The sequence below is a fragment of the Petaurus breviceps genome, unplaced genomic scaffold (assembly GCF_028583685.1).
Source record: "Petaurus breviceps papuanus isolate PSGF00001 unplaced genomic scaffold, PetGlider_PUasm1.0 185, whole genome shotgun sequence".
In the NCBI taxonomy this organism is placed as follows: Eukaryota; Metazoa; Chordata; class Mammalia; order Diprotodontia; family Petauridae; genus Petaurus; species Petaurus breviceps.
In genome coordinates this window covers 15640017-15667080 of record NW_027185797.1, presented here as the reverse complement: position 1 = coordinate 15667080, position 27064 = coordinate 15640017, and the positions used below count along the sequence as shown (strand labels likewise).

General features: G+C 42.5%; 1 protein-coding gene and 1 long non-coding RNA gene across 6 annotated transcripts in view; one reads left to right on the top strand and one right to left on the bottom strand.

The window, feature by feature from the left end:
* RPL15 (ribosomal protein L15) overlaps positions 1-27064 on the bottom strand; it is a 431201-nt gene that overhangs the window by 175947 nt on the left and 228190 nt on the right. The window lies entirely within an intron of this gene.
* Positions 1-27064, top strand: part of LOC138161689 (uncharacterized) — a 185685-nt gene that overhangs the window by 64276 nt on the left and 94345 nt on the right. The window contains exon 2 of one of the 4 annotated variants that reach the window (XR_011168439.1): positions 9957-10098. The exons of the other annotated variants lie outside the window; for them this stretch is intronic. This is a non-coding gene — a long non-coding RNA (uncharacterized lncRNA). The remainder of the gene's footprint in view (positions 1-9956; positions 10099-27064) is intronic. 4 annotated transcript variants of the gene reach the window in all.

Below are 27064 nucleotides of genomic sequence, written 5' to 3'. Positions count from 1 at the left end.
CAGAGACAAAACTAAAAAGTCATAAGAAATTCAGTGTTTAGTCTTTCATAGAGGCTTCAGCTGAGGCCCCAGGGCTTGCCACATACCCTGGTCCCTGGTTTTTACCTAGCCAATGTGATTTGCTCAGGTTCATTGCTAGGTGAAACCTGACTCAGTAGGGAAAGTAAGCTCACCAATTCTCACACTGATCAGTTCACCCCCTTGTCACAGCATCCTGAGGAAAGTTGCTAATTATACAATAATGATCATAGTTAAAGGTCAAGGTCTAAGGGCTTTCCCAGAAAGGGAAGAAGTATAAAGGTACCCATAGTACAAATATGAATCAGGTATGCAACAAAAAAGAGATTGCTGAACATAAAAAAAAATACTGTGTATTACAGAACGATTAGAACAGAATTTAGTAGCTTGTGATTGCTGTTGCAATCAGCTGGAGAGCTGTTAGATCAGCTTCATAAAGACATAAAACAGTCTGGCAGTTCTGCTAATTAGTCATTTGACATGTTAACTCTGTACTGGACATTGTATGATCACACAGCCAACATGGATCTTCTTTCTAGTGGCCTTTTCTCCTGGAAGTAGTCAAAATTCCCAGGGTCAGTACTGCATTCTGTCATCAGCCACTGCTACTCTAGAACACCATTGTCACCACCCACTGCAGACCCCCAGGCCTTTTTAATTCTCATAAGGCTCTATACTCAAGGAAAAAAGACATAAAAAGGAGGGGGGCCCATCTCAGGCACTGGCTTGTCTAGGACAACTCCTTTTCCATGCCTTAAACCTTCAGAAAGCTCAGAGTGGTTCTCATGCTTGGCCAGAAGAAAAGGGAAACTGGTGAGTTATTCTTTTAGTATATACATGAGATCCCAGCTGTATCAGCAATGCCATATTCACAATGCCTATGGAAATTACAGATATGCTGATATAATTATCCATCACAAAATACATCATGCTTGCCATATGGGGGAATAAGCTAGAAAATTTATTAAGATACCAAAAGACTGAGTCCCAAAACCAGAAAGTGAAAGCCATCAGAGTAGTTATGAAATTGGCACAGGTAGATAAAGTAGAAAGCACCCACATTCTCAAGCCTTTAAAACAGAACAGGCTACCTGAGGCAAAGGTCCTCCTCTCCCCACTCACAGCAACCACCCAGCGTCCTGGAAGCGTGCTCCCAGCAGCTCTGGCCCCTGGCAGTCCTCAGCAGGAGTCCTTAGCAGAAATTCTGGCTGACTCAAAAAGGGCTTCGTGCTGCCGCTGCCTCTGCTGCTGCCGCTGCTGTCGCCGCCACTGCTAGCTACCACCAGCCACCACAGGAACTCTAGCTTGGCTTCCGCTTCCTCTTGCTCCGCCCCTTCCTGCTATGTCAGCAAGTACAATGGGGCATGGAAGATCTTTAAATCCCATAACCCTTACATCAGCTCAGCAACTAATCAGAGGACTCCACCCAGAAATGTATCACATATAGCCAGATGCTGGACCCCCAAGATATGGTAGTGAACAAGAATGGAGGCTGTAAGTACTATGGGAAAGGGAAGGACACCTGATTCAAGAGAATGCTGTACCTTCCCTCAGAGGATCATGGAAATTCGATATGTACATGAATATCCATTCTTTGAAGATGTATCCTTCTTTTAAAACAGATACATAAGCATGAAAAATCCCCCTAAGGTTTTCCCTTATGCTTCGATGTGACCCGGGGTTCTCAAAGGAAATGCCAATGAACCATGAGGTCTGGCTGGTACTATCACAATGGAGGATCTTCCAGTCCAAGTTTGGTGATGGACAATCCTGAAGGCACTGAAGTCTCACCTCCTAATTCTATATATGAGGAAACAGAAACTTGGAGAAATTAAATGACTTGCCCCATGTCTGAGGCAAGACTTGAACTCAGTTCTTCCTAACTCCAAGTCTAACACTTCCCATTGGGCCACCTCAAATGCTTGCCTCTCTCTCTCTCTCTCTTCCCTTCCCCTCACCACCCACTTTCTTTTTTAGTCTTTGTTACAAGGGATGGCTCTCTGTCTCCATATGCCAATCTGGGTTGGAAGAATGATTCACTGTGATTTTTTTTCTTGGATTTCCCAATCAGGATTTGATCTGGGCTTTTCTAGAGCTGTCTGGAGAGTCGGGGTGAGGGGAGGAGCTTGCTATACATCTTCCTGCTATTCCACCATCTTAGCTCTGTTCAAAGTGATTTTCTCAAAAGCATCGCTCTAACAGCGTCACTCTCTTATTCAACAAATCCTATTATCCTGTTACCTCTAGAACTGGGTAGAAACTCACCAGTTTGACATTTAAAGTTCCTCAAAATGCAGAGGCTATTTTTGCCTTCCTTTGTATCAGGAATACTCAGCACAGTGCCCAGCACACAGTAAATACCTAATAAATGCTTCTTGTCTGACTGACCATTTCTGTTTTCTTTTTTCTTTTTAAATCATCTTTGCCAATATGATAGGTGGAAGATAAAACTTTAGAGTTGTTTTAATTTCCCTTTTTCTTATGGCATGTGATTTGGGGAAATGTTTCATAGGGTTGTTTATAGCTTGGATTTCTTCTTGGAGCTCTTTCCTTCCTCATTGCTGCCTGCTGGCTTCCCTGACTTTCTTCAAGTCTCAGCTAAGGTCACACCTTCTGCAAGAAGCATCTCTTGGTCCCCCTTAATGCTTCTTCCTTCCCTCTGAGAGTATCTCCAATTCATTCTTTATCAATCATGTTTTCATACAGTTGTTTTTTAAGTCTCTCCCCCATTAGACTGTGAACAGGTTGAGAACAAAGACTGTTCTCCAGTCTTTCTTTGTACAGTGCCTGTATGTAGTAGGTATTTAATAAATGCTCGTTTACTTGACTTGAAATGCTTTTTGATTACTTCCAATTGTAGTGCATTACCAATGAAAAACTGATTAAGAAGAGTACCAGTAAAGATTTCAGTAAGGATGTATGTGGTACCAGCTCCACATAATGCCAAGAAACTTCTCTTCATGCTAGGAGGCATGCATTGTGGAGGATTTATGGGAGGCCATGGATGAAAGTCACACACAGAATGGGAAGGTTGGATGGGTTGAGTTCTTAATTTTTAGGGTTTTCTTTTTGCTTTTTGTAGGGGGGAAGGTAGGGCAATTGGGATTAAGTGACTTGCCCAAGGTCACACGGCTAGTAAGTGTTAAATGTCTGAAGCCAGATTTGAACTCAGGTCCTCCTGACTCCAGGGCTGGTGCTCTATTCACTGCACCACCTAGCTGCCCAAGGTCTTTGCTTTTCATGTATCACAGTGAGATGTGAAAGATAAAACAGAAAAGGGAGGAAGGGTGGAGGTGGCGTTCTGTGCCTAGATCTACCTAACTTAATAAAACACTCTGCTGTCATCATTGGGGATGACTGAATTACCTATAAGTGATTGGAAGTGTAAGTGAATCAGTCAATGGTCCCAAACAAACCAGACAGAGATGACAGCACATCGGTTACCTACTTAAGCCCTATATTACACTTAATTTGTTTGCTTTTAGTTACTTTTCTACTATTTCCTTTGGAAGTACATTAGTTACCATGACGACTGTGATGTTGTTGGTAATGGCAGCGCTATAGGACTTCAGTATATAGGCGACTTCTCAATGCACTTGTGTTTGAGGGGAATAAAAATATTTTAATAAAATGGGCATCCTGGCTTCATGTTGTTTGGGGGTCAAGGCAGCGGTGGCAACGATTGCTTTTGTTAAAGCTGGGAAACATTTGTCAGGATTCCAATCTTTGTAGTCCTTGGTAATTTTCTGAAATTTTCGCTTTTATATCTGAGGCAATTTCTTCAGTGAAATTCAACAGGAACTAAAAAGATAAGTTAGGGGAAAACAAAAACATTTGTCACCCCATCTCCCATAGACGGCTCAATTGAGAAAAATAACATCTTGCAGAGTGTGATCAAATGCCCGCTATGGAATGTCCTTATTTATTTTTGCAATGATTCTTCGAAGTGTGCAGAAATGAAGTTGAAAATTGCCCACTCTGGCTCATCATTAGTTTAGAGGGATCTCTAACGTGGTGACCTGAATCACTAGTTGGTTTTAAAATTTGCATTCCCAGCACTGTCCCAGAGCTGTGGTCTTTGCCACATGCAGTATGTCCTCCAAAGTTCAGATAGATCCCTGCTGGTGTAGGTGTAAGTACAGGGCCAGTCCTACATGGTATAAATGCCAGAGAGATGACGCCATTTTTTCAAGGTCACTAAGGGGCTCAGTGGTTGAGTCAGGGATTAGATCCCAGGTGTTCTGATTCTAAATTCAAGAGTTCTTTCCATTAGACCACACTGCCTCTGCTTCTCCTCTCTCTCTTTTTCTCTGTCTCTGTCTAGCTCTCTCTGACCTTTCTACATAAGACAGTTGGGAAATTCCTATTAAATCAATCAGAAAACTTTTTTTTTTCTTTTTGGAGGGGGGAAAGTAGGGCAATTAGGGTTGACTCACCCAAGGTCACACAACTAGTTTTTGTATTAAAGTGTCTGAGGCCGAATTTGAACTTAGGTCCTCCTGACTCATTCACTGCGCCACCTAGCCGCCCAGAAGACATTTTTAAGTGTCAACAAAATACCAGACACTATGCTGGATGCTGGGAATAAAAAAAGACAAAAATGAAACAGTCTCTGCCCTCAAGGAGCTTCCATTATCTGCATCTTAGTCTAGGTCCTTTTGAAGGCAAATGAACCAAGTGCCTAATTAATGCTTCTTGGATTGATAGAAATTTCATACCACCAGTTTATACCCACAACCCTAAACCTGGGGATTGGGGAATTTCATCAGAGGGTTAAAGTGACTTTTTAAGGCTATAAAGGTGCTAAGCATCTGAGTCCAGGTCTCCCCGTTCAAGCGTTCTTTCCAGCTGACCACGATGCCCCTAATTCTATTCCTGAAAGTCTTTATGGGAGAAAGGTAAGAATTTCCTACTCAAAGGATTAATGAACAGTGTTTTTAAAAAGCACTCAGCTATGTGCCAGTGCTAGATTTGGGGAATAAAAGGAACAGAAATGAAAAGACCTTTTTCTCAAGGAGCTGACCTTCTCATCTTATGCCATAAACTTCTTGCAGCATACTGCTTAGAGAAAGAAAAAACCAAAACTACAACAAACTTTCCTCTTCTTCCTTCTGGGGGAATCTCCCCTCAAATGCTGTTTTTGATTTTTTCTCACCTGTTAACTCATATCTTCAATCTCAGCACTCATTGCCATACAATCCGCCTTACCGTTACTGGCTTGGTCTGACCTGACTTGGAAATCCTGATTCTAATCCTTGTTTCACCTTCACAAAACCAGATTCTTGCTGTTCCTCTCTCTTGACAGGGGTTATCTCTTTGGAATCTAAGCTCCTTAGGGGGAGGTGACCAGCAGAACAGCCCTGTTCGGAAGGAAGGACAGTATGGGAGCAGGGTCAGCTGAGATGTACCCATGAATTGCCAGGTGTGTCTAGCATTCACAAACCTAGGCAAACAAAGTGTACTTGGCCAGGGCTCAGTAGGGTGGCTACAAATCACAGAAGGTGGCCTGCCTCTGACCTATTTGTATGATGAATTCTGAGTACAATGAACCCCACAAGTGATTTAAAAGGGAAATAAGGAACAGGTGCCACAAAGGGATAGCACACATGCCGGGAGTGGTGTCTGTATGAAGGGGGAAGGTGTTGGCAGCAGTCAGTCATCCCCCAGGCTTGGGGGGGCCGGGGAGGGGAGGACTCATCAGACAGACTTTCTATTCATTCAACATTCATTCAGAGCTTATTATGAGCCTTTCCCCCTGTTTCCTTTAAGGCTCTATCTGTAACATGAAGACTCTCCTGATCCCCTCCAACTGGCAGTGCCCTCCCTCCCAAGTGACTGTATGTTCAAATATTTTCTATTATTATTCTCTTTGTATTTATTCTGCACATGTTTATAGATTGTTGTTGTTCAGTGGTTTCTGTCATGTCCTACTCTCCATGATCCCATTTGGGGTTTTCGTGGCAAAGATATCGGACTCATTTGTCATTTCCTTCTTCAATTCATTATACAGATGAGGAAACTGAAGCAAATAGGGTAAAGTGACTTGCCCAGGGTCACACAGCTAGTAAGTGTCTGAGGATAGATTTGAACTCATGAACAGGAGTCTTCCTGATTCCAAGACCAGTGCTCTATCTACTGTGCCAGCTAGCTGCCTTTGTTAATTTTTGTTTTTTGTTTTTGCTTTTTGGAAGGCAGTTGGGGTTAAGTGACTTGCCCAAGGTCACATGGCTAGTTTTTGTGTTGTGTCTGAGGCCTGATTTGAACTCAGGTCCTCCTGACTCCAGGGCCAGTGCTCTATTCACTGCGCCACATAGCCACCCTGCTGCCTTTGTTTATAAATACTTCTCTTTCTATATTCTTTTTATATTTATTCTGTATGTGTTTATATATGTACTTCAGTCATTCCGGCAGTCAGCAAACATTTTATTTTATTTTACTGTGCTTTTTTTTTTTGAGGGCAATAGGGGTTAAGTGACTTGCCCAAGGTCACACGACTAGTGTGTCAAGTGTCTGAGGCTGGATTTGAACTCAGGTCCTCCTGACTCCAGGGCCAGTGCTCTATTCACTGTGTCACCTGGCTGCCCCTAAGCAAACATTTATTAAGGGCTTACTGTGTGCCAGGAACTGAGCCAAGGTCTGGGGATCCAAAGGAATGCAAACACATTGTACCTGCCCTCAAGAATCTTAAATTCTAATGGAGGAAACAATATACAACCATATAATAGTATACAGATATGTCTCTATGTATATATACATATATATGATATGTAAATATAATAAATGTGTGTATAGTATAACATATATAGTATAAATGGGAGGCAATCACAGATTGAGGGAATGAATAGGGAAGGGGGTGAGATGTCTCCCCATTAGAATGCAGACACCTTATGAGTAGGGATTATTCATACACCCAGCATCTAGTACAGGGTCCAGCACACAGTAGGTGCTTCATTTCATCTTTGTTCATTAATTGAGAGATGGGGAGACTTCTCTCCACCATCTTTCCCTTCCCAAGTTGCTACTAGCTGAGACACTGTCTGGATCACAGTAATTAGGGTTGGAAAAGGCCTTAGAGACCACTGAGTCCAAACCCTTCACTTTGCAGATGGGACACCAAGGCACCGAGAAGTATAGCAGCCCACGTCACAAATAGTAAGATGTGAATTTGAAGCCATATTCTCTGATTCCAAACCCAAAGCTCCTGTTAGGATATTATAATGCCTACCAGCAGTTCGAAGACCTATCAAACCTGAGGCCGGGATGATGGTGTGCTCTAAGAAAGGTGCTGAGCTCAGAAGGCTGAGCATCAGTCATGGGGAAAGCACAATTATTTATTTCTCTATTAAAGAACTCACATTTTCAGCATGTCTTGGCATAGAAAAAACAAACTAAACAGTTCCCTCCCTTCTTGCCTTTCCCCACTCTCTCTCTCCATCCTGGAGGGTGGCCCTTGGTTAGATTGCTTTCCTAAGTCATGAAGACATTAAAAAAATTTATTTAGTATTTTATTTTTCCCCAGTTACATGTAAAAACAATTTCTAACATTCGTTTTCAAAACTTTTAGTTCCAAATTCTCTCCCTTCCTTCCCCTCCACCCCATTGAGAAGGCAAGCAATTCAATGTAGAGTACAAGTGTAGTCATGCAAAACATTTCCATATTAGTCATGTTATGAAAGAAAACACAGACCAAAGGAAAACCTCAAGAAAAACAAAGTAAGAAAAGTCTGCTTCAATCTGTCTTCAGACACCATCAGTTCCTTCTCTGGGGATGGAGAGCATTTTTCATCCTAAATCCTTCAGGGCTGTCTTGGATCACTCTATTGCTGAGAATGGCTAAGTCATTCACGACTGGCCATCTTACAAAGTTGCTGTTACTTTTTACAGTGCATTTCACTTTGCATCAGCTCATGCAAGTCTTTCCAGGCTTTTCTGAGGGCATCATTTCTTATAGCACGATATTTCATTATAATCACATATCACAGTTTGTTCAGCGCCATGAAAATATTTTCAAGCTTTTAGCTTCCCAAGATGCAGTGTGGATTATAAAAGGGTGAATGGACATGTTTTATAGATAGGATCATTCTATTTTATTTCCCTTTTTTTTTTATTATGGACCATCTGTATCATCCAGCAACATCTGGCATGGAGCAGGACACCCAAGTGCTGAACCCCATAGGGCAAATGTGGGATTTGGAGCCCGATCTTGCAGACCTTGGGGAGTTGGGTCCAGCACTAACTCAGTCTCAGTCTGTGAACTAGCATATTGGGCCAGGGGCATTCATTTCTCTCTAGGGTTATCTGGAACATGACAGATCTTATGGAAATAGACCACAAATATGAGAGTTGGGAGGAACTTTGGAGAGCATCTTTTCCAGCCCCCTCATTTTGCAAATGAGAATAACTAAAGTTGAAAGAAGGGAAGAGACTTTGCTAATACCACCCATGTTGTAAATAGCAAAGCCTGGAATTAAGCCTTACATTTCCAAAGCCAGAACATTTTCTTGTGACACCAAACTTGGATCCATTACCTAGTGGGACCAGAAGATCACTTCTGTTAAGTAATCCCAAGGCCACACTGCACATCCCTAAAATGGGTCCAAGCGTTTTTGGTCGATCCCCAAACCTACTTGTGATTCCTAGATCAGGAATAACTAAGGCCTGGGCTATATCCTCTTGCCTCTTTCCACTGCAGGTTCACTCTTTGGGAAGGTTCCCAGGCTCAAAGATGGGACAAGAAACACAGACCATGCCACTTCCTGTCTGCTTCCATACCCTTGCTGTGAAAGTATCCACTCCTCTTTCCAGCTTTCTTTTAGGCACTGTCTTGCCCCATGAAAATGTAAGCCCCTCAAGAGCTGGGATTGTTAGGATTATTTAGGTTCCTATCCCCATTGTATAGTACAGTGCCTGGCATATAAGTGCATCAATAAATCAAATCAAATCAATATCTATCCATCCATCTCTCAATCTATTTATCCATCTATCTATCCCTCTGTCAATCATGTATCTATCCACCTATCATCTATTTATCTACCCATCATCTCTCTTTCCCTTCCCCTCTCTCTGCAATTTATAGAATTTTAGAACTGTCCCATTACCTTTCCAGTCTTACTACACCTTCCTTCTCCACCTCTTCTGTACCCCTCTCCAAGGTACTCTGTGATCCTGGCCTCCTCCATGTTCCTCACACAAGCCCCTCTGTCTCCTAAATCCAGGCATTCTTACCGTCTTCTATGCCTGTCTTCTCTCCCTCCTCATCTCCACCTCCTGGCTTTGTTGGCTTCCTTCAAGTCTCTGCTAAAATCCCACCTTCCTCAGGAAGCTGTTCCTGATCCCCCTGAATTCCAGGGCCTTTCTCCTGTTGATTATCTTTAATTTATCCTGTATATATCTTGCTTATACATCTGTTTTGCAGCTTTTCTTCCCCATTAGATGGTGAGTTTTTTGAGGGCAGGGTGGGTCTTTTGTTTTTCTTGTATCCCTGGTGCTCAGCCATGTAACTGGCACATAGTAGGTGTTTAGGAAATGTTTCTTTTCTGACTGACTAGTAAGGAGATTTGGGTGGTATAGATATTGTCATAGGTCAATTGGGAGCGGAAAGGGACTCTGGCTATTATCCAGCCCAGTCTCTCATTTTCTAGAGGAGGAAACCAAGGCTCGGGAAGGGAAGTGGTCCAAGGTTGCACAGGTAGGAAATGTTAGAGCCTTGACTATATCACAAATGCTTCCTTAGGTGAGGGATGGAAGAAGTTTGTGATTTATTTACAAATGTTAGATTATTTGCATACTGACACCGAGGTGACTGTTTCCACCATGTCTGGCTGGAGCAATAACCTATTATTTAGCATACACAGAGTTTTTTAAAAGAACTTTCCTCCAGTCAGTTAAGTTCTCTTGACTTCCTCTCCTGAAAAGCACTCACTCATCTCTGGTTACAGATCACTGGATACATCAAAATCGGCAAGCATTTATTAGGTGCCTACTGTATGTACCTCCTGGCTAAGGGGAAATCAAGTGGAAGGAGCATTGGGTCTAAAATTGAATCCCATTTCTTGACCCTTACAACCTTTGTTAATTTGGGTAAGTCACTTAACTTCCTCACCTTTACAGATAAGTTTCCTTATCTGTTAAATGAAGAGTTGGCCCATCTGGGCCCTGAATTTCTTTCTATCTCTTAGGATCCTGTAAGTCACATGGGATGGTGATACAAAGACCAAGACAATCTTTGCCATCAGTCAAGTCAGCAAACATTTATCAAGCACATACTGTATACCATGCTAAATGCTAGGGATACAAAAAAAAAGGCAAAACCAGTTTGTGCCCTCAGGGAGCGCACAGTTTAATGGGGGAAACAAGCAGACAGCTAAGGAACAAACAAAATATTTAGAGGGTGAATTGGAGATAACCTCAGAGGGAAGGTTTCCTATAGAAGGTGGGATTTTAGATGAGAACTGAAGGTAGCCAGGGAAGCCAGGAGGCAGTGACATGGAGAGAGAGCCTTCCAAATACAGGGCCCACATGGCAAAAATGCATTCATTCTAAGACACATTCATATTTACACACAAATGTAGATAATTTGAGGAGGAAACAAGAACCAAGATCTGGGGTTATCATCAAAAACTTCCCAGAGTAGGCAGGACCCGAGGTTGGTCCTGCAGGCTGATAAGCATCCTGGCAGCCAGAGGTGAGCACAGGGATACATTCTCGGCATGAGGAATAGCATTTTTATCAAGGCTTGGACCGAGGTGTACACAGGAGGCTCATCAAATTTGCAGCTGACGCAGAGCTTGGAGGGAGAGCTAAAACACTGGATAACAAAGCCGGGGTCCCCAAAGGTCAGGTCACGCCAGAATGCTGGCTCAGATTGGGTATCAGGAAATTTACTGGGGGTAGATAAATGCGTGTCTTAGACTTGGGTTCAAAAATATCAGCTTCAGAACCATAAGGCAGGGGGATGTGGCTAGATAGCAGTTTGTCTTCAAAAGACCTGGGTTTTTCAGTGGTTTACAAGCTCATTATGAATCAACAGTGTGATACGATTGCTAAGAGAGCATGAAAGCTTAGAGAGGCTTAGTCTATGGCTGGGGTCAGGGGAAGAGGAGGAAGTCAGGTGATAATCTTCAGATGATACTCTGCCCTGATCAGATCTACAATGGCATGTTGTATCCTTGCTGCCACATTTTAGGAAGAGCAGCTTAGCACAGTGGACAGAATGGGGGCCTGGAATCAGGAAGACCTGAGTTCAAATCCAGCCTCAGACACATACTAGCTGTGTGACCCTGAGTAAGTCACTTAATCCTTTTTGCTTCAGTTTCCTCATCTGTAAAAATGAGCTGGAGGAAGAAATGGCAAACCACTCCAGTATCTTTGCCAAGAAAAACCCAAATCGGGTCAAGAAGAGTTAGACACAACGGAAAACAGCTGAACAACAACAAAAATTGATCAACTAGAAAGCAGCCGGAGAAGGGCAACCAGGATGGTGAAGGGACTGGAGATGAGCTTGGAGACATGATAGCTGGTTTCTACTATTTGATGAACTATATTTAGAACCCTTCTTTTTGTCAGAGCCAGGTTCAATTAATGCAAATAATGAATTCTGGGAAGTGGTGTCATTATTAGAATTCAAACTGTATGCTTCTATTGGTCTGGAACCAATGACCATATTTTACGTAATTATAACTTCAAATAGTGTGAATCTGAATGCACGTGACCACTTCAAGGGACTCATTATTCTCATTAATTGGACCCTAGCTGTAAAGCAAAGAACGGGAAGTTAAGGAGCTGCTTATCTTTGGAGAATGACGAGACACGTTGTGGTATATGAATTTGATGAAATGCTATAGGGCTGTAAGAAATTGCCAAAGGGATAGTTTTCAAAAAACCTGGGAAGAACAAGTGGAGAGGGATTACAGCTGTTCAGTTTGGTCCTGGAGATTAGAATGAGAAACAGTAGGCAGAAGTTCCAAAGAGGTAAATACAGTTTTGAGGTTAAAAAAAAAAACAAAACTCCCTAAGAATCATATTCATCCAAACGCTGAGGGGATTCAAATAATTAAAAATAGATAAATACAAATGAAAATCACTCTGAGGTCTCACCTCCCACCCATCAGATCAACTAGGATGACAAAAAGGAAGATGGCCCCCACCGGAGGGGTAGCTGGAAGACAATCACACTAATGTATTATTGGCAGGCCCATCAACTGGTCTTGATAGACAAGACAAGGATGTCTTGTAACTGGATGTGGAGGTGAAGAGACATGGTTGACTCCAAGGTTATGAACTGGAAGAACGGTGTTATCCTCAACAGAAAGAGGCAAATTTGGAAGGGGAAAGCTTTCGAGGAGGAAAATCTTTGGACCTGCTGAGTTTTCTCCCAGTATAACCAGGAGGAGGCAATTTAGCAGGTAGCTGGAAATATGGGTCCAGAGCTCTTCAGAGATATCAAGGCTGACTATGTGGTTATAGAAATCAGAGAATCACAGGAATGCAGAATCTCAAGGGTCTGAAGGGGCGTTAGGGGACATGGAGCCCAACAGGTATCAGAACCTGAATCCCCTTCATGATATGGTAAACATGTGATTATCAAGCCTCTGCTAGAATGAATTTTTTAAAAAAGCATTTATTAGGCACGTACTATGGGTTAGGTAGTATGCTAAGAGCTGGGGGTAGGAATACAAAAAGAAAAATGGTCCCTGCTCTCAATGAACTCATATTCTAAGAAGGGAAAGCAACATATAGGAGTGTGGTGGCCAGGGATGGGGTGTTTTGGACAGGGAAGTCATAGGAATAGCAGCAAGTAGAATCACTGGGCAATTGATGGCAGAGGTGAGATGAGGTTCCCAGAGCCAGAGGTGGAAGTGGAGGGGGGAAGTGGGCGTGTGGGCGGATGGCCACAAACCAACAGCCTCTTGGTTGTGGTTCAAATTATAGAAAACTCACCAATCTGGAGCCAAGGTATCACCTGGAGAGCTGGGAACTAGGTGAGGTGGGATGGAAAAGAAAATGCCTGGGAACTTCCAGGGAAGAACCCAGGACCTCCAAAGACAACTCATTTCATTTTCCAATAGAGAAAGTGAGGCTGATGACTTTGCACAGCTCTGCCTCATTTAAAATCTAATTCACTTGCAAGTCAAGACCTTCTGATTGGAGATTGGTCTTCTTTGAGAATGGAGGAGGAACGACCATCACCACAACCAGAAGAGAGTAAGGAGATTCTGAGACCTAAACGTTTGAGAACCATTGGAGTAAGGGAAGGATGGACATGATGACCTAGGTTCAGATACTGGCCTTGTGACTTCCTAAGCTACGAATCTCCATGTACTCAAAGACAGAGAGATTCAGAGCTGGAAGGGAATCTACTAAGCACCGAGTTCTAAAACCCCTCATTTTACGGATGAGGAAACTGAGGCTAAGTCATTTCTCCAAGGTCACAGGTAGTATCAGAGGTCGAGGTTTCTGGCTCCAGATCCAGCCCTCTTTCTAGTACCCCCAATTAAGCTGTAATCAGTAGATGGTATTGTCAATAATTTTATAATAGCCACCCAGATTTTGTGCCTCACGTGGTTGGAGGAATCCACCCACATCCTTGTTAGAACAAACACAGCTGGGAATTGAACCTTGTTGGGACTTTGGAGGCCCAGTCCAAAACCTTTATCACTCATTCACAGTAACTTTGTCATTAAGCGATAAGTGGCTAACTTTCCCTGGGCTGTCATATTGTATGGGTCCTTTCTATTTATCATGCCCCAGCTGGCTGGAGTAGACAGAATGTAAGCAGTCGAGTGGTCAGCTAATCTGTGGTATAATCTAGAGGGTTCTCATGGAGAGAAGTGGAGTAAACAATGAAATGTTTAAACATCCTTTTTGAAAGATCTCCTGCTTGCCTTGTAAGGAAACAATGCTTTCTGGTTCCAGATGGAAGAAGAAGGAATCACACCAGGACACGGTAACTTTCCAAGGAAATTTTCGTTGTCAGGCCTGGTGCAATGGTCTGTTTGCAACCTGGAATGAAGAATTCCCTGTTATTTAAGAGGATGGAGGTGCAAGGCATGTTTGATGCCCTAGGCATAGGGTCACGGGTGACAGGGAATTATGTCAGGGAATTATGTGTGGTATGTAAATAATATTCAATCAGAATTAGGGTGGGTTATTTCACCTCCTAAGAGGACAAGTGAGTCAATTATTTGTCTGGCCTTTAAACAAAATCATTTAAACGTCATAGCAGATTTATTCTCAAGAAAACTCCTTGTAGAGATGATTCATTGGATGATCTCGAATTTGTATCCAAGATCTGTTAAGAATGGAAGAAGTTGTGGGGTAGGGGAGGTAGATCTTGGTTTTGCTGGTGAATATTTAACAACACGTTTTTCAAAGACTCACAACACACTTCATTTTTTTTGTTTGAATTAATTTTTTATGATTATTTTTAGTTTACATCATTCATTTCCACAAGATTTTGAGTTACAAATTTTCTCCCCATCTTTCCCCTACCCATCATTCCAAAACAGTGATCCCACTGAATATCCCCTCCCCCAATCTTCTCTCTCCTATATCCTTCCCCATCCCCCCTCCGACTTTCCAGTAGGGCAAGATGAATCTCTATGCCCCAGTGCCTATATATCTTATTTCCCAGTTGCATGTAATATATATGTATATATATATATGTGTGTGTGTGTGTGTGTGTGTGTGTATACATATATATATATATATATATATATATATTTAAAACATCTGATTTTAAAACTTTGAATTCCAGATTCTTTCCCTTCCTCCCTCCTCACCCACCCTTACTGGGAAGATAAGCAGTTCAATATAGGTTGTACATGTGTAGCTAATGCAAAACATTTCCATATTGGATATATTGTGAAAGATTGACTATATTTCCCTCCCTCCTATCCCACCTCCCACTTGTTCTATTCTCTACTTTGATCCCGTCCCTTTTCAAAAGTGGGTGCTTCCAACTTCCCTCCCCCCAAGCTTGCCCTCCCTTCCATCATCCCCCCTCTCATCCCCTTCCCCCTTACTGTCCTGTAGGGTGAGATACCCTATTTAGTCACAACACATGAACATGTTCTTCCTTACTTTTTTTTTTTTAAAGCAATCTGGGTTAAGTAACTTGCTCAAGGTTACATGGCCAGTTATTTCTGGGTGTGGTGCTGAGTATCTGAGCCTTCCTTACTTTCTTAAAGCTAGATCATCAATAAAACAATAAAGGGAACCTGAATTTGTGTTATTTGTTGATTTCTGAGGTGTAAATGGTCACCAAAAAATTTGATAATTGGCTCCAGCTGTTGGGGCACATCTGAGCCTTTTAAACTAGTCGCACATGTTCCTAGACCTCCTCTGGAATATGAGCCCTCTGCTACATTATTTATGTAATTAGGACTTTATTACTAATGGGCTGGCTCCAACTCATGGTTGGGGCTTGGTGGAAAGAGAATGGACAAAGTATGGCAGGAAAGTCACTGTGGATTAATTTTAACTACATGATGGTAGTAGGAGTGATGGACTTGGGAGTCAAAGGTGTGGCTTCACATCCTGCCTGTGGGGCCTTCTCTATGTCTCAGTTTACTCATATGTAGTCAAGAGAAAGGAATGGACTACATGATGTCTAAGATCCTTTAATGCTTTAAATCTGTGATCCAATGAAAATGGGAATTTAGAATTTTAGAGCAGGAAGGTCATCTAGACCTTCCAGGTTTTTAAACATTTTGTCAAGAACCCTTTGGAAGTCTGGAGACACCCATGGATTCCCTTCTTAGAATCATGTTTTTGAATGCATAAAATAAAATTCATAGAATTATCTATGGGAATAGTTAGTAAAATGTATATTTTTTAAAGTCCACAGATTCTAGTTTAAGAATGCCTGATTCCTTGGGGCGGCTAGGTGGCGCAGTGAATAGAGCATCAGCCCTGGAGTCAAGAGGACCTGAGTTCAAATTCAGTCTCAAACACTTAACACAAAAACTAGCTGTGTGACCTTGGGCAAGTCACTTAACCCCAATTGCCTTCCAAAAAGAAAAAAATGCCTGATTCCAATCCAATGCTCCCAGTTTACTACAAATGAGGAAACATATGTCAACAGTAGCTAAGTGATTATACAAAAGATGAGAAGTTAGCTACTAGTGGAACTGGTACCAGAACTCTGATGTCCAATCTGTACTCCTGGAGATCCTGTCTGTATTTTCACATTTCTCTTCTACAAACTGGGGCCAGGATGATGACTATTGAGGGTTTTTCAAGCATGGGACAAGTCTGGCCTTGTGTGCAGCTTACCATAGTCAATACTTATGGCCACTTATGTTTCTGACACAAGAATTATATTTCAAGAATATACATTTTGGACCTTTTGATCTCAGCAATAGTGTATTTCAGTGGGTCATACCTAATAATTTATATGCATAATCTCTCCTTGAAACAAAGTTGTGTCTTTATCGAATGCAAGGGGTTGAAAAATACATTATTTATTTAGTGGATATTCTCCCTGAAAGGCCAATAGAGGAATAATTTTTTTTTAAAAGGGGGGAGGGGGGCAGCCAGGTAGCACAGCAAGTAAGAGCACCGGCTCCAGTGTCAGAACGACCTGGAGATTGAATCCCGGGCTCAGACACTTAGCACCCACCCAGAAACACCTGGCCGTGTAACCTTGAGCAAGTTACTTAACCCCAATTGCTTAGGGGCGGCCAGGTGGCTCAGCGAGTAAGAGCACCGGCTCTAGTGTCGGGATGACCTGGATCAAATCTGGCCTCTGATACTCAGTACCACACCCAGAAATAATTGGCCGTGTAACCTTGAGCAAGTTACTTAACCCCGATTGCTTAAAAAAAGGGGGGGGGAGGGATTAGCATAGCCTGGTAACTACTTTGGGAGAATGTTAGTTTTATTAAACACTAGCAGTAGAAAGGGAAAAATACCTACTATGTGCCAGGCACTGGGCTTTACAAATGTCATCTCATTTGATCCCCATGGCAACTCTGCAAGGTAGATGCTGTTATTATCGTCATTTTATAATTGAGTAAATGAGGCAGAGATTTTTATGGTTTTGGAGATGCTTTGAAATTCCTAGTTGGGTGGGGAGAGAGAGATAGAGATACACAGAGAGAAGAAGGACGAGAGAGAGAGAAGAGAGAAGGGGAGAGAAGAAGAAGGAGAAGAAGAAGAAAGCAGAAGAAGAAGGAGGAGGAGGAGGAGAAAGAGAAGGCAGAGAGATACATGAGAAATGCAGACAAAAAAACAGGGAGGGAGACTGAGAGAGTAGTGGAGAGAAGGAGATTTAGGGAGAAGAAAGTAGGAGGGGCAAGGGGAAGGAAAGAGGAAGATGGAGATAAAAGTATAGAGAATATTCCAAGGAATCCTGGCCAGGGAGCCTCAAAAAAGCCTCCGTGGGAAAGGAGGGAGCACAAATTCCATGACAACTAGATTCCATCAGGGCTAAATATATAGTTTTTGAAAAAGAAGGGGTTTCAGAAAGGCTTGATCCACATCCCTGTTTCAGCGCTGATATCTGTTTCTCTATGAAAGGTCATTTGGGGGGAGGAGGAGGGTAAGAATGGGACATCCAAAACTCTTCATTTAAGAGAAAACAGATCCCTGATATTTCAATTTCCCTGAATGTCTACAGTGATCTTTTACTTCTCTTTTCTTTTTCTCATGTGCCATTGCATATTCTCCCAGCCCTTTCCCTCCAGCTTATTCTTTTCCTCTCCCCCAGGGGGCTTACCAGTCAGATTAGCCAGATGGGTGCTGACCAGGGTGGAGACCGGTAGAGTGTTAGAGATGTTCTAATGCCCATTTTAAAATTTCACTTTTCAAGTGCTTCAAACTGTTTCAAAATATCCATTTTAAGCCAATTAAATTGACATTTGACTCAGCCCTTGTGGTTTAAAAAAGTAAAATAAAAGGATGTCTATGCTTTTAACCTTTTCCCTGGTGAGTTTTCTCCACATAAAGGTCTAGTAGCTAGCTATCTGCCCCTCATCCCCAATCCTATTTCCCAGATCAGCAATATTGGAATAGGATTTCTCTTAGCCTTCTCTCTTTCACTCTGCCAACACTAATGATGATAATGATGATGATGATGATAACAGCTAGCATTTGAATAGTGAATTAAGTCCTGCAAAGTGTTTCATTTATGTATATACACATATATGATATATATTTATGGTTCTGTTCTCACTATAATCCTGACATAGGTACTATTTTTCTCCTCGATTAAGGGATGATATTTTTCCAGATGAGAAAACAGAGGTCAAAGTAGATTAAACGATTTGTCCAGGGTGACACAGCTAATATGTGGCTAAGGCAGGATTTGAACTCAGGTCTTTATTGACTCCAGGTCCAGCATTCTACCAGTAAGCCACCTTGATGTCTCAACACTGTCTGATGTAAATTAAAGAACTCCATAATACTTCCTCTTCCCCTCTTTCCCTTTCCTGGTCTATCAGATCTCATCCTTAGAAAATCATTCCTTTAAGGCTTCTTCAAGAGTTGGCTCTAAAAATGCAAATACCCCTGCCAGGCAACAAGGTTAGCTGCAAATTCCTTAAGCTAGTTTCCAGCCTATCTTAATGGGATTGATTTAATAAACTGAAGGTTCTCACCTTTTAGGCCATAAATCTGGTGGGATGTAATCTTGTCCCAATAGGGAGGAGTAGCATTAAAAGGGGGCCAAAATCCCTAAGGATTTGCCCAGGATTCATTCCAACAGTATCGCTAGCCTGGACAGAGACACAGCCTAAGTGTGGCAGAGATGGTCCCAGGAGATAGGGGCTATTGACATGGATACAAGGATTTCCTTCCTTCCTTTTTTTTTTTCTTTAACAAGGATTTATTTCAAACCCTATTTTGAAAATTATTTGAACGTAAATTCTTGGAAGGACCCTGGAGCCTTTAAGTTTAACACCTTAAGCTTTTCTTTTGGGGGGGAAGGGGCAACCAGGTCAGGTCAAATAGTCATCAACAATGGCAAGAGTCAAGTTTCCAGCACAGCCCCCACACTTCCTGGGATTCAGGTCATGTTTGTGTCAAAGAGATATATTCCATTACTCCAGGGAGAGGTTGGAAGCCACTTATCTACCAGGATACACAGCATGTAGAGAGAACAAATAGTTAAAATCAATAAGGTGATCCAGTCCATAGTTGTGGAGCTCTTGCTGTGTCCATAACTCTCTGCAGGCCCTGAACCCAGAAACAAAGTCGGGAGAAGCAACGATCTCTGCTTTATGGGAGTTTTGAGTTTAGTGCTGAAAATGGGTGCAGGGCGTAGACAACACTATCCAAGGGTCCCATGAAGTGTGGGAAGTCAGATTCATTAGCAATTTTAGGAACCAGGGCAAGAAATACAAAAAGTGACCTCAAATCAGCTCTTAAAGAAAACTTGGGAGGGGAAGAGAGAGACTTTGGGGCACAAGATCCTGGTGTGGAAAGACCTGGGACAGGAGGGTGATTCAGGGGTAGACATAAAGACCCTGTGAGACCGTGGGGTCACTGCTGGGGAGGTCTAAGCTGAAGGAGGGAACAAGGCCCAAGAGGACCAGGGAGAAATTCACTGGGGGTGTGACAGTTCTAAATTTAGGTTATTTCTACCTGAGACATAAGTTCTATCTACACCCCTTGAATTTCAGTACTCTGGGACAATACCGTGTTCACCCTACCTTAGTTACAGTGATGGAAAGTGATTCCTTTCTGTCTATGATCTGTTTGCTTCACAATTAACCAAACATAATGGAACCCTTTACTGACCTTTTTGTGCTTGTGGGCTTATAATTTAAAGTTGTCCCCTGGGCAAAGGCATGGATCAGCTGGGTTCTTTCCCAAGATGAGACAGTCAGGGGTTGTCCCCTCAGGGGACTTCTTACCTGGTTTCCCACAGTTCCAAGGGGGTAGAGATATAGAGGCACAGCTGGAAAATGGGGGTCTAGACTCTACCCCCTCCATCCTTTTCCTCCAGTTATTTGTGTTGTAAGAGACACCAAATCCGATTGGTTGGTGTGGACTTGTTTTCTTCCCAGCTCCCTTCTCTTCTCCATGCAGCCTAACCTGGGTTAAGACCATGCCAATGAAAATAACTTTTCCCAGCTGGGCTCTCTGGGCTTGAATGAGGAAAGGGATTAAGAGAGAGCTGGTTATGCTCACCAACAGTTCCGATGGGAACAAAGCCCCAGCTTCAAGAAATGTCAGACTTTTACATGTATCCTGGATGTTTGAAGAAGGGGGGCGTGGGTGGCCTGGATTTTCTCCTCCTTTAAGTAGTTTTTACATGTCAAAGATGTTTTATGGAAACAGACATTGTACCTGATAAAGTGCTGGCATTAATCTGTTTGCTGTGTGTTGAGTGTGGTAGCTCACCCTAATGCAACATTGGTGGAATAAGAAATGGCAGAGGAGGTTTTTGAAAGACTTTTTTCTCATCATAAGAAAAAAATGATGACTTTCCATTTCATTTTTCTTCATGAATAAGTGGTTTTGGTATTTGCTGTTTGCTGAAATACAGTCCTTGGTGAAATTAAAGTGATTTTCAGAATGTTGTCTTTTCTTTCTTCTGTTTATTTGACTGATTTAGTCATCTGGGATGCCCTTGTATGGGGCTGAAACAGGGGGAAGCCATCAGGGCTTTGATGCAGGTACTGACATTTAGGGAATCATAGGATCATAGATTGAGGGCTATAAGAAACATTCCTGAAGTTGTGAACTGATTCACTCGTTCTGGAGAGCAATTTGAAACTATGCCCAAAGGGCTGCAGAACGAACCATGCATACTTTTGACCCAGCAATACCACCACTAGGTCTGTATCCCAAAGAGATTAAAAAACAAAAAGATAAAGGACCTTTATGTTAAAAAATATTAATAGCAGCTCTCTCAGTGGTGGCCAAGAGTGGGAAACTGAGGGGATGCCTATCAATTGGGGAATGGTTGAACAAATTGTGGCATATGATTGTGATGGAGTGTTATTGTGCTGTAAGAAATGATGAGCAGGATATTGTCAGAAAAACCTGGACTTATATGAGCTGATGCAAAGTGAAATGAACAGAACCAGGAGAACATTTGTAATGTCATGCCAAGGAAAGGCAACTTCCCAAGGTTCAGAATACCAGCATAGGTGTCTCCATTTTATTCAGTGACCAACCAAGAACAGAGAAGATCAAAACATGACATCATTCCAAATACAGCATTTACTAAATGTGATTAAATAATCTCCAAGGACTACCCCACCCCAGGACCTTCCAATCATTCAATCAATTACAAAGTCCCTGGTCTAAATACTTCTCCACCCCTAGGCTGTACCTTCATTTGTCCATCACAAAGCACAAAAAGGTCAAAAGTTCCCCACCCCTGGATCACAATTGAATCTACCCCAGAGTTACATCAAGTTTAAGCTCAGCACTTAATACCCAAATGGAGGTCTTTTCTTCATCTTGACAGGAGGCAAGTTCTCAGCAATCTTAGTTCTTGGGGAGACAAGGCTTAGCAAAGCCACAAGATACATTGCCAGTCTCTTCATTAATTCATCCTCTGTCTGCAGAACAGTCCTAGAACCCCTGAAAACATTAGCAAAACCCTCTCCCAGGATTTCTGTAAACATACAACAAGAAAATCCTTCTTCAGGGCTTCTGAACCAACAGAAAGGTTCCCAGACCCCTGCAACAACAGCACTGTCCTTCACCAGTGGACAGTATTCACTCTCTGTCTGCAGGACAGTCTCAGGGCTTCTTAACCAAAAGCCAGGTTCCAGGACTTCTTCAACAGGAGGACTGTCTTTCACCAGTGGACAAATCTGGCAAAACAACATCAAAACAGATAGACAAAGTACCAGCAAAACAGCCATGTCTCCTCAGTCCTTGGCAGCTCAGGGGGCAGGTCTCAAAAGTCCAGGGCAATTCAAAGTGGCTCCCAGCAATTCTCTGCGTCTCTCTCTCTCTGCCTCCATGAGGTGCTGCTTCCAAAAAAAAGTTCTTCTGCCTCTCTCTTGTCTCTCCAAATCTATGTCACCAGCTCCTCCCAGTTCAGGACTTTCTTTTCACATCAACAAGTCCATCCCACAGGTGGGATTAACAAACTCTGTGTTTTAACACAATCAATTTGAAAACCAAGCCAATACAGGGGAATCTTTAATTGCTATTACTATCACATTCCACCCCTCCAGGATCCTTGGCCTTACAATGACATATATCGTTTACCTTGTTCAGGGGAAAATGGTCAGCACCCCAAACTTCGGAATACACAGACAGAATTATCAAGTCAGAGAAACAGATCAAGTAGACAGATTTCCAAACTGTCCAACCATTACATCCATACCAAATCAGCATCTGGGTTTTTCAAAGCCCGGGGACTCTCCACAATGGCTTCCCAGAATTCAGATCAAATCACAGAACACTTCTCAAAGTGAGTCCCAAAACAAAGCTACACATCAAGGCTTATATAGCCTTCTCCTGGCTCAGAGAATGTAACAACCTTATTGACTCACTGGCCAATCAAGAAGTATCTACTGAAAAACAAGCCTCCCTCCCCAGGCTTCAGGTGCATTTTAGCCTAGGGGCAGGGAAGATCTTCCAAATTTGCATTCCCATTACAACATTGTACACAGTAACAGCAATATTGTATGGTGATCAACTGTGAATGACTTAGCTTTTCTCAGCAATACAGTTATCCATGATAATTCTGAAGGACTTTTATGATAAAAATGTCCATTTCCAGAGAAAGAACTGATGGAGTCTGAATACAGATTGAAGCAGACTTTTACAAACTGTCTTTTTCTTTCTTTTGGAGGGGGTCCCTATATTTTCTTTCATGACATGACTAATGTGGAAATTTGTGGTATATGAGTGCACATGTATAACCTATATCAAATGGCTTACCATCTTGGGGAGGAGTGTGGAAGGGAAAGAATTTGGAACTTAAAAATTTTTTTAAAAGAATGTTAAAAACTCTTTTTACATGTAATTGGGGAAAAAAATAAAATAATAAATAAGAGATCTTCCTGACAGGTCATGTAATTCAACTTCCTCATTTTACAGATGGGAGAGATGAAGGAGATTGAGTGACTTGCCCAGATCAAGGAAGCAGGAAGTCTGGGAGCCAAGATATGAACCTGGGTCCTGTGACTTGAAATCTAGAGTTCCTTCCCCTTACACCATTCCCCTGTGGAGGGGGTATATCTCCCTTTGTGTCAACCTCTACTTTCTCAGTGGTTAGTGAGGGGCAAGGGGGAGGCTGGGCCAAAAGAGGGCACTGGGTTTCAGCCTGGACCTGGTAGAGGTGAGAAGAGTGCAGGCCACCCTCTTTCCTGGCTTGCCTATGTCTCCAACTGGATTGTTTCTCCTAGGACCAACCTGTGTAGTACACCTTGCCCCCCAACTATCTCAAAGGAATTTGTGTCAGGAGTCAAGATTTCTAGTTATGGCCCTGACTAAAGCCTGGCTTGGCCTGATCACTTCCTAGCCATGTGACATTTTTCCGTCTTAGTTACCAATATGCCAAAAGGAGCTGATACTCTCTTACCCCAATCAATCAATCAGCATTTATTCAGTGCCTGAGATGTGCTAGCACTGTTCTGGGTACTGAGGACAGAAAGGCAAACTCAAAATCATCCTGCCTTCTAGTGGCATATATCCTAAGGGCTTCCTAAGAGGAACATGTCCTGGAAACCTTACAGTACGATATAAATGAGAGTTTTAGTAATGGACATTAGCATTCATATCGCCTATTACATTCATTCTTCATTTCATTGTCCCCAAAGTCTTATCAAGTTTAGTGACTATATCCAGGTCATAGCTAGTAAATGTTGGAGGCTGAATTTGAATCTTCCTGACTCCAGGCCCAGTGATCTATCCAACTATATCACTGGAGACACACAGCAGAGAACCTGCCTAGGAAAATCTACCTGAGACATCAGGACCTTACCTGCTGAGGACCATTGGACGTGGTGGTCACCAAGCACCCAGAGGCAGGATTTGGAAGCTTGAGAAGTTCTGCATCTGGATGGAGGGTTTTCCTCCTTCCCAGAATTAAGATCCCACCTACTTTGGCTGGCCATCACCACAGTGTTTAAGCAGGCGGGTGCGAGGGACACAGAACCAGTGTAATCAGCAGGAGCCCGGGGAGGAATAACCAATTAATCAAGAAACAAGCATTTATTAAGCACTTGCTGTATACCAGGCACTCTACTAAGCACTGGGCATACAAAGAAAAATACAATCCTTGTCCCATGGAGCTCACATTCTGATTGGGGAGACAAAATTTAAGAGTCCATGGAAGGGGACTTTGGAAGGGAAGGCTCTAGCAGCTGAGTAGAAAGAGGGATAAGGGTTCCCCCTGACACTGTTGGAAACAGTTGGCTAAATTCTGGGATGAGAGAGGAGGGGAGAAGGGAGGAGAGGGGAAGAGAGGGGAGGAGAGGGGAGGGGAAGGGAAGGGAGGCAGGGAAGTGAGGAGCTTTTCTACATGTAATTCCCCCAGCTGCCCAGCATTTAGCAGTGACTTCTAGAGATTGAGTCATTCCAGATATTGCATTAAGGAAAATAATTTGGGGATTCAATTTTCTTTTGAAATTTTTATATTTAACTTTTTAAAAGGGAAGGGAAGGAAACAGGTTGTGAAGCAGTAGCCAAGCTTGGGTGGGCAGGCAGACCGTGACATCCCACTCCTAGGCTCCTAGGAATCCCAGGGAGCTGGGGTGGCATCTTCTATCTCAGACTCAGAAGTCAAGGGTCTGCCCCTAAGAGCGGACTCAGTTCTGGCAAGAGCTCTGGACTTAAATCCAGATGAGACCCAAGTTCAAATCCCAGTTCTGATTCTGAGTAGCCTCCATCTCCTCATCTATAAAATGAGAATTAAAAAAAAATACTTTGGGGGCAGCTAGATGGTACAGTGAATAGATCACTGGCCCTGGAGTCAGGAGGACCTGAGTTCAAATCCCACCTAAGACACTTAAGACAAAAAAACTAGCCATGTAACCTTGGGCAAGTCACTTAACCCCAATTGCCCTACCTTCCCCCCTCCAAAAAAGCAAAAAAAAAAAATACTTTGACCAATTCCCTAGTTCAGTGACTATTGTGACAAAGTCTTTTTGTGAATCTTAAAGTGGTATAGAAATTCAAACTTCTCTTTCTTGGAGGCAAGCCCTCAGCCTCTGAGGCATTCATATAACTTCCTGAACTTATAACCATGTCAGCATTGTCTAGATTAAACTATAAAATCACTTTGGGGAGGAGGGACAATGCCATTTTTAAAGACTGTTAGTGACACATGGTGCAGAGAACACTGGAACATGAATCAGAAGGTCTGGCTCCGGCCTCATATACTCACAAGTTGTATGACCCTGGGCGAGCCACTTAACAATGGTCTGCCTCTGTTTCTTCATCTATCAAATTCGATAATGACAGCACCTACCTCCATGGGTGGTTGCAAGGATCAGATGAGAGGATAATTGTAAAGAGATTAGTCTCTTAGCCATGTCTGGTCCGTAGTAGGCCTTATATAAACATTAGTGGTCATTATTGTTACTATTATGACTTCACCGTGTGACCTTGTCGCTTAACCTTGATGCATTAATTCCCCCCCAATGAAAGGGTTTGGAGCAGATGATCTCTAAGGAGTCTTCCTTTTTGTAAAAACTTTCTGAGGTTTTTTGGTTCAAAAAAGAACAAGGACAGAGGTAGGAATGGAGGACAGAAGGCCACTCTGGCCACCCTCCCACCCCCCTTTCCCCCAGTGCTTTATGAGCAGTGATTTTTTCATTAAGGTCCTCTGCTTAAAAAGGCAGGGAAATGCCTGATAATAGTTTAGGGGGAAAAAGTTCTTTCCAAAATGGTGCAAATGAAATAAGTAATGGTATATAAAAGAGAAATGAATTTTTCAGATTAGCTAGCAGACCTCATTCCCCAAGAAAGCCAGATAAATTAGGTGTTAATGTACAATGCAATCCTGAAATAATATACTTACTTTCAAAAAGGATTCTGTACATTTTATTCCTTTTATTGCCCTTGTACAGTTCATATGGATTGAACAAAGAGAGAGAGCTTAACTCACAGGGCTTGTACTTTGTGATGATTTATTGATGTTTAAACAGAGGAGATGAGAGGGACATGCGCCTGTCTGGGACCTAGCGACACAGACTCTTCTTATCCAAAGTCAGGACTGGCCACAGTGTTACGTGAGGTCCAGGCAAAGGGCGCTCAGATGTCAGGACTGCAGACTGCCGTGAGCAGCACCTGGACAGCAGACTTTAGACTGTTTACTCAGAAAGATACAGGGTCATAGGCTCTAGAGCATGGAAAGTAACATAGAAATAATCTGGCTCCCTCTTTCTAAAAAATTATATTTTATTGATGACTTTTGCCTTTCCATCATTGTTATTTCCAAATAATACCATTGTACCCAGCGAGTCTTCCCTCGTAAGAAAATCAGCTAACCAAAACCAAACAACCCTGTTAATAGTGTATATGTGTGTGCATGTATATGATGCTGAATATATATATATATATAAATATGTACGTGTGTGTATAATATATATGTTATTGCTATTCAGTTGTTTTTCAGTCTTGTCCAACTCTATGAGCCCATTTGGGGTTTTCTTGGTAAAGATACTGGAGAGGTTTGCCATTTCCTTCTCTAGCTCATTTTACAGATGAGGAAACTGAGGCAAAAAGGGTGAAGTGACTTGCCCAGGGTCACACATAGCTTAGCAAGTATCTAAGGCTGGATTTGAACTCAGGTTTTCCTAACTCTAGGCCTGGTGCTCTATCTACTAGTTCAAATCTGGCCTCAGACTTTTACCATCTGTGTGACCCTGGGCAAAGAGCTTAACCTCTGTCTCAGAAACAATAATGGCACTTGCTTCCCAGAGTTGTTGTGAGGTTGAAATGAGACAATATTTACAAAGGATTTAGCACAGTGCCTGGCATATAGTAGGTGCCATATAAATGCTTATTCCCTACATTCCTCATCTCCATGGGGTCAAGATTGGTCATTACCATTACACAGCATTTGGTTTCACTCTCTGTTCTTTGGAGACATGCTACTGGAATTACAGGGCATGTCGTGTTTTGG